This window comes from Pyrgilauda ruficollis, unplaced genomic scaffold, assembly GCF_017590135.1.
Source record: "Pyrgilauda ruficollis isolate IOZ18807 unplaced genomic scaffold, ASM1759013v1 scaffold29, whole genome shotgun sequence".
NCBI lineage: Eukaryota > Metazoa > Chordata > Aves > Passeriformes > Passeridae > Pyrgilauda > Pyrgilauda ruficollis.
In genome coordinates this window covers 8685893-8694359 of record NW_024524266.1, presented here as the reverse complement: position 1 = coordinate 8694359, position 8467 = coordinate 8685893, and the positions used below count along the sequence as shown (strand labels likewise).

At 45.8% G+C, this 8467-nt stretch overlaps 1 long non-coding RNA gene across 1 annotated transcript in view; it reads right to left on the bottom strand.

Moving 5' to 3' along the window:
- Positions 1-246: 246 nt before the first annotated feature.
- The window catches only part of LOC121356214, a 46445-nt gene continuing 38224 nt past the window's right edge, over positions 247-8467 (bottom strand). The window contains exon 3 of the long non-coding RNA XR_005955525.1: positions 247-354. This is a non-coding gene — a long non-coding RNA (uncharacterized LOC121356214). The remainder of the gene's footprint in view (positions 355-8467) is intronic.

Genomic DNA, 8467 nt, shown 5'->3' with positions numbered 1-8467 from the left:
CATCTAGTGTCCTGAAGGGTACCAAAGTTTCTTGTTTCCCAGGGTGGAAATCCTTCAGGCTTTTGGCTGTATTGAGCACCTTTGACTTGTCTAAGTACTGGCTCTTAGGACCAGTGTCAGCAGAAAGGGAGGAATGGGAAGGAGAAGGGAAAGCAGCAAGGGTGAAAGGGAAAAGCTGAGCAAGATTAGGGGAGGCAGGAGAGAGGAGAGCAAAATACAAAATAAAACCATGGAACCCACTAATCATTTGCATAATGTGGTCTCATTTGTCACAGTTGTCTTTGATGTCCTGCTGGTGGGTCCCTCTGGACAGGGACTGCATCATCTCTGTGTCCCAGTGTGTGCTGCTCCATTCTGAAAAGGATTAATAAAATTGGTTATATAATATTATATATATATATATATAATATCTCAGTGTTTCAAAATTACCATCCACAACATGTGGATGTATTTCTCACAGGAATGTTGAAGATGAAGCTTGCCAGTGTTGGAAGGGAAATATAGAGTACAGTGTTACTGTTACTCCCTCAGTTGTTGCTCCAAGGTCTCTCATGCGAAGTTTTATTGAAGTAATTCAGATCCCATAATTTCTAAACATTCACACTTTTCCATTCTTTGCATGACAGATAGCTACACCTCAGTGTGACCACAATGGACTGATTGCTGTGTCTGCAGCACCTCTGCAAGAACCTGTAAAAGATTTTGGTGAGAACAGCTTAGTAGTGCAAGAGCAACCTCAAGCTACAGATTAAGAATTGCTGTTTTCCTGTACTGTACTATATGATACTGAAATAAAATTCTCTTGAAATGAAAAAGGGCCAAGCTTATCTGAGCCTACTTCTCAATGCCTGAGTGAAGGTTCAGTTGAGCCCATGGCACTGGCCACCAATTTTAAAACAGATTGAAATCATCTGAACATGACATTATGCAATGTGGGCTGTGGTGGTAAGTATTTAATCACTGTCTTCCTGACAGCTCACCTTTTACAGCAGTTTGGCTTAATTTTCTGCTAATGATGATATGGGAATCACCCAGAGCATACATCTAGCTTGCCTCTCTGCTGACAGAAAATGGTTGGAGAGAAGCAAGTGATACATGAGCAGCCATATACTACATTTAGCAACATTTTGAAGGCAGTGTATGTATTATCTCTTTCACTGAAATAGGTACTACAAATGAGGTTAATCAAGGTCACAATGCTACAGAAGAAATAAATCTCTTTTCTAGTCTGTGCAGTAGGTTCTTATTAGAAAACAAAGGATATGTTGATTTGGTACAGTCTGTCCTCCAGAGCCTGTAAATGGTACAACAACAATTTATATCCCTTGAGGATCTGCCCACATGTTTTATGTAACTTCCACTTTTTTCTTTTTCTCTAAAGCACCTGCATCCAACCTGTGATAATAGACAGGAAAGTGAGTAACAAGGATTATAGACTATATGGTGAACTGCTTCCCAAAACAATGAGTTGGTTCTGATTTCAGTAACATTTTTACTGTGCCAATGAATCTTGAAAAAAAAGGTACATGGTGTGCCCAAGACTGAATTGTTTCAAGAGCTGTATTTAAGAAAAGAGAAGAAAAAGGAAAATTCAATTAAATGAAACAATAAACCCAGAGAAGTTCTGTGTGAAGAGAATCTGCAGTGTTTATCACTAGCTCCACATCCCTGGCAAGTCGACATTTCAGAAAGGACTTTCACAATTCTGTTCAGCTTACTTGAGAGAGAGCATTGATGCTTACACTAGAATGAGCACAAATCATGCACGAGTAAGTTGTTTACACTGTCAGTCATTAGCCAGACATTTGGAGTGCTGAAGAACATTGGTATAAAGCGTCTGTCTGTGGTACTCAGCCCTAAACATCTCTATCAGCCCACCTTGCATCCTGGTACTCACAACTGGACCCGGTATTCCCCTGGGGCCCAGCCAGTGCTGGAGAGCCTGCAGGGATGAGCTCACGGGCCTCATGCACACTATATGCTCCTGTTTGTCCAGGTACAACATTTGCTTCTGTCATACCAATCTTCATGGACAACTCTTTCCTGGCTGAGCCTTCATAAAGTAGCACCTTTATTCTACATCTTGAGGGAAGTCAGTCCATTGTTTCTGCTGTTATTCACAAAAGAGATGCGTGTAATGGGCTCAAGAAGTCTCAGGGCAGGAGTCAAGTCCTGTTCCTTCATCACTGTGAGTACGATATAATTCCCAAATTAATACAAATCACAGTATTAGCACAAGAGCTTTTGGTTTGATAATTTCTTTCAAGAACTGGATGCCAGTTTTGACCAACCAAGGAGACATCACATCTTGACAGAGTTTTTCATGTGTAAACTCCCACATTTGGGAAAACAAAAGAAATTACTTTTGAGGTCAGGGAAGAAGTGATCAGTTTTGACCAACCAAGGAGACTTATCACATCTTGACAGAAAGAGTTTTTCATGTGTAAGCTCCCACATTTGGGAAAACAAAAGAAATTACTTTTGAGGTCAGGGAAGAAGTGAAACAAAGGCATGAAACAACTCAGTGAAAAGTGGGAGTTTTTGATTCTAGATACTCTTGAAACATGTCTCAGATGCCCCAGAAATTTGGTCAGTTCATGAGTGCAGTAACCTGTGACTCATGAAATAAGCTGCTTTAAATATGCCAGGTTTTTATAGAAAATGCATTGACCAACTGTCCACAGTCCATTAGCAATGAACAATCTGTGCTTGGCTTTTTATGAGCAGCTCCTTTTGGCCTCTCATAGTTTTTGTTTCCTTTCAATGTGGCATGCAAGAAGAGAGGTGTGCAATGGAGTGACACCACAGCTTCCTACACAAACAGACAATTGCTAATGAAAAATTTGCACAGTTAGATATGCCTAATTTGATGGACTGAACTTCCTATTTTTCAAACTACATTAAACTAAAGTACATTGACAGTGATGAGTAGTTCTCTCTTGCTAGCACAAATGTATCAGTATGTTCAGTTTTGTGAATACATTAAGCACTGTGGATGCACTTTGCATGAAAGCCTTGTGTTTTAACTGGATATTTTGTGTCTGCATTGATGTTTGCATCAGTCCAGAGTAATTTTGCCCTTATAGCCCAGATCCAGCTTTGTTCTGAGCAAAGTAAACAGCTTTGTTTACTCTGATAGGAACTGAATTTGATCTAAGATCAAAAAGTAAAATTTGATTTTTGTTAGTCTGTCCTCTTCCTTCCTACCATGTTTCCCTTTGCCTTAGAGGTGGCAATTTGAAGCTGTCAAAGCATCTTGCTAGCTACAGCAATGACTAAATGGAAAGCATTTAATTTTGGAAAAACTGCAAGAGTGTTCTTGCATTATTTCTCTATCACCTTTGCTTTTCTCCTATAATGTGAATTAAAATTACTACAAATGACAGTATGTAGCTTTTATCAGTTGTGGACCAACAGGAATTTTAGACTTTGGACTAACATTCTTGATGATATTGTATCTAAACAACTTTGCAGGTGCTGATGTGCGAGCACATGGTCACTGTAAAATGAACTGGGACCACTTGCTTAGTAAAACTGAAGTGAGAAACACATGTGACCTGGATGCAAAGCCATGTTTCAGAAGATCAATACCTTACCTTCATTGTTGGGGCAAGGTGGATTTTTTTTGTAAAGGGCAAGGTGTAAGGGATGCAGAATGTTGTGCACCTGAGTAGTTGCCTCTCCTCTGCCTTTATAGTATATGGTTTTGATTTTTATCCTTCAAAGTAACACTTTATGCTATCCTGATTTAACCTGCCAGTTTGTACACTTATCTTCCTAAAAATCATTCAGCTTCCAAGCTTTCTCCTAAACTTTGCAAAAACACTTTGGTTTCCTGCTGCTTCAGGGAACTGACAGCATCTTTGCACAGCTCCAGATGTCCTCAGATCTGAGGCTGGCCCCCGTGCACTGGGCACTGTCCCCTTGGCAATGCTGAGCACTCTCTGACTTGGGAAACAGCCATCAGCCTGTGGCAACCTGGGAGTCCAATGGAGCTGTGTGGAGGTGACAGCTGTTTTAGGTCTGAAAAATAAAAGCAGGGAGCAAATGGGACAGGAGGTTACGGAGAGGTGTGGATTAGTTGTCCAAGGCATTGGTCCCAGGCTCGGAGCAGTGGGGTACAAAGCCCTCTGTGCTCCGGGAGGTCACTGGGCGGTGGCTGGCAGTGGAACCAGCTGCGGGAGGTGGGTGCTCTGCAGGAATCAGCCTCCCCTCGCTTCCTCCCCTCGCAGACAGGTCCTGAGCGTGGTGCAGCTGGTGGGGAGTCTCTGTGCTCTGCACTTGCTGCCTTTACCTCCACTGCTGCTGGGCAACAGGGAATTCATCCGGCCAGCCACTCATCTGCCCTTTCTCATTCCTGCAGAGGACGAGCCAGCTAAGCCCAGACTGCTGATGTTCGAGCTGGGGCTTGGTGCTGGTACGTGCCCTTGGTGGCCCGGATGGAGCTGGACAGGCGGTGCGTGCCTGCAGAGGAGGAATGTCCCCCCTCCGTGTCACACAGCTCGGGGCCCCCCAGGAGAGCGGACACGAGGATCTCATGAAAGCCTCTTCTTGCAGACAGGGATGTGTCCCAGCTCGGGCAAAGCCCCTGTGGCATGGGCTGAAGCTCGCAGCTGGGGAGCTGGGGAGCCCAGGAGACAGGGAGCCGGGGGGCCAGGGAACCAGGGAGCCGGGGAGACAGGGAGCCGAGAAGCCAGGGAGCCGGGGAGCCGAGGAGCCAGGGAGCCGGGGAGCCCGGGAGCCAGCATCCCAGTGCCAGCACTTTCATCTGAGAAAAGGCGGATGGCACGCATGCAGAAGAGTTAGTCATGTGGGAAGAAGGCTGCTCAGGGGATTAAAAGGACTATTTTCCCAGCCCCCGTTCGAAGCACGAGGAAGAGGAGAGGATGGGGGATTGTCCCCCAGCGATGCCCGGGTGCAGCCGAGGCAGCACGGCTCCTCGCCAGGCGCTGCTGCAGGGACACGTGCGGAGGGGCTGAAGCCACCCCTGGGCTGTTCACTGCCTCCACAAAGCCACTTTACAGGAGACCTCAGAGCAAGGATTTGCCAGGTATTCCACTGAAGCCAGCTGCTCTTTGGCAAAGGGCAGAGGAGTGGCCGAGTGGGGCGGCCGCGGTCTTGTGCAGGCGGTGAGGTGGCCCTGCCAGGGCAGCTCGGTGTCCCTGGGGATGCTCCAGGACAGGCAGTCCTGGCACCGTGCAGCCACAGCCTTTCAGAGCCCTTCTTCACAAAGTGGCCACGGAGTAACGCTTCTGTCCGTCTTTTATGCACTAGGCAGAATGACAAAGTGTAGCAGAGAGCTTAAACAGTGCTCTTGTGTGGAAAAATTGTCCTGATAATGGTATTTAAAGCCATTTTAAGGGTGTGTGGTGCCCAATACACAAGACAGAGGGTTTTTATTGAGGCATGTCCTAACTGCAATTCTCTGTTATTGCAGTCCTAGTTTCATAGCACAGCTCAGCCAACAACATGAGTGGTGAGGCAGAAAACTGCTCTAGCAGAGCCAGAGTACAGATGAACATCGGTGGGCAGCTCTTTCAGCAGATGTCAGACAGCTCGTACCCTGGGGACAGGACTGGGAGTATCAGGTAGGAGCTGGGAGCCACAGCTCCCACTGCAGGCGGGAGGGGCAGGAGGGAGAACTGACACACGGGAGGAGAAGGAGCCTGTGCCAGCATGTCAGGTTACAGGCAGCCTTTGTGCTGTGGCAGTGGCAAACTGACACAGCCCTTTGCTCCTGCCAAGCAGGCTGGCTGCCATCGCACACAGCAGTGGATTTCACAGAGACAGTTTAAACCTCCAGCTGCTCTTCTGTCACCCAAACCCATGGCTGCTGCCTTGCTGCCCTTGGAGGTTTGAATTTCCTGAAAAGGCTCGAGGTACTTCCCTTTCTCAGCTGTTTACTTTTCCTTTTTTGCTGTGTCTTCATGCTCTCATCAGCTTTCCAGACCAGCATGAAGGTCCACCACAAGAAATGCTCCTCATCCAAGTGTGGATGGCCATCACCATCTCTGGCTATATAAATCACTCACAGCTAAGAGCCTGGCCACTGCAGAAAGCCTGTTGTGATAGTAAGGCTGACACAGTCAATTCTCTATCACCCCAGGGGTGGTTGCGCATTGGAACAGGTTCTCCAGGGAAATAATCACAGTACCAACCCTGTCAGAGTTCAAGAAGGACTCAGATAACACTCTCAGGCACATGATGTGAGCCTTGGAACTGTCCTGTGCGGGGCCAGAAGCTGAACTTTGGTGATCCTTTGAATCCTTTTCAACACAGGATATTCTAGGATTTATGATTATACAAATCTAGTGTCTCTCATATGTCTTCTCAATGGGAGCAAATCCATCCCTGAAGGTTTGATGTGCTTGAGGCTCAGTGACTCCTCACTGTTCCTACACAGTTTTTCAAAATGTAGCTGTGTGCTAATTCATCTCACAGCTCATTTTTTCTCTTGTGTAAAGGCACTGGCAAGAAAGGTGGAGGGCAATTATTTTATTATTCCTCATATATGATACCAAGGTTTGCATTTAGGTATGCAGTAGAAAAGAACTTAGAAATAGGGCTGAGAATTTGCAGCATAATTCAGCGTGACTCTGCCTGCTCCATTTCCAGCTCACTGCAGTGCTTGCACACACATTTAAATGCAGGTGCAGAGGCAAACCCTACACAACATGAGGTGACACCCTTCTCTGCCCTGCTGGTATCCCCTAGAAGTATCCTGTTATCTGGGGGCTCCTGGGTCGTGCATGTAACCCTTGGGGTTCCAGGCTGTGCATGGACAGGTGGCTGCAGCAGGTGGGAGTGAGGAGCAGAGGTGACTCCTGCACCATAGCAGGGAGGTGACAGCTACCAGGGCTGCCTCTGGACAAGCAGAGCACTGTAAAGGAGGAAAAATAACACCTGCACGTAAAAAGGGAGTTTTGAATCAGCCAGCCCTGTTTCAGTACCCTAAAAATACCCAGTTCAGTGATTGTGCAATTAACTTGCCAGCACAGAAGAGAAAATAGGAGAGTTGAAGTGAAGGGTCAACATAGTTCCTGTTCTCTACTGAAGAAGAAGAAATCAAGGTAATAAAAGGCATAATTCTCTGCTCTGACAGGCGACAGCTGAAACAACAGCACAAAAACCTTTTATCATTTCACCATGTGACAGTCTCACTGGCAAACTGAGAAGTGATGAGCAAGAGAAGAATCACAAAAGGCACATAATTACTTAGAAAACCGGCTTTGTGGTTCTCAGTCAAGAATAGGGGCATTTTAATACCTTTCCTGGGCTTTACTGTGTCCCATATCATCTGGATGTGGGAAGAGAATATCCATCTATTAACAGGTTTTTGGGCATTGCCAAGCACTGCCAAGGGAGTCCTTCAAAGGATTACAATTCCAAATGATCATAAAATTTTGAAAAATGGACTGAAATCAGTGTGATGCGCTTCAGTCCAGACAAATTGACAATGCAGTAATTGGTGCCACCCTAGAGCCACATGTACAGAGACAAAAAAGGGAATGGCTGAGCAAGTAGCACTACCAGAAAGGTCTCAGCTGGAATATGAGTCGATGTTGGCTGATGTCACCAGAAAGAAGGTGTGTATCAGAGAGGCACTGCATGTAAAGTGTTCCAGGGATTGGATTCCTGGTCACTGATTACAGTTTCAGTTGTTTGCAGATATGGACACCAGCACTTAGGAAGTACAAAGCTTGGCAAGTCTGGATGACATCAAGAAGAGCAACATGAAATTTAGGGAACATGACCTCTGGGGAAGGGTTGAGCGAATGTTGTTAACTTTCACTCACGAAAACTGGCTATCACAAAAATGTGGCTACCACAAGATATTGAAGCCAGCTGTTTCCTCGAGGTCCCTGGTTTCGGGCTGTGCTTGCCAGATGCTTGTTGCTGGTGGCCCTGCTGGGGCTGTGCTGGATTCCCAAGGGCTCCTGAGGGCTGGACCTCCTCTCCAGGGTTTGGCAATGAAGGGCCAATGCCTGCTGCTCCCATGGAGGCAGACTTGTGGTGGTTTCACAGAAACTCTGCTGGGAACGGGAAACCAAGCCTGTGGATGTGGCTTCAGAGCTGCATCTCAAAACAAACCCTGACAAGACCAAAAACAAAACCATCCAAGTGATTCTGAGTAGAAATAGGCTAATTTAAAAAATACTAAGGCATTGTCTGATCGATAACACTCAACCCAAGCTGCATTTCCAGAGCTAATTCATGCATTGATTTTCCCATTGATTTGCAGTAACTGCTAGGTTCCTAGCTAGATTAGCAAAGGTATTTAAATATTAAGATGGAGTCATTTCAGTAGCCTTAGTCACCTTAGTACTTAAATCCAGTTGATTTATAGTTCAGATTAGGTCTCTACACAAGATGCTGTGACCCCACAAAGTCTCTTGATGCTTTTTGATGGCTCAGTGAACCCATTTAAAATTCAGGTTTTATATGCCCCAATTGCTTTGAAAATGAG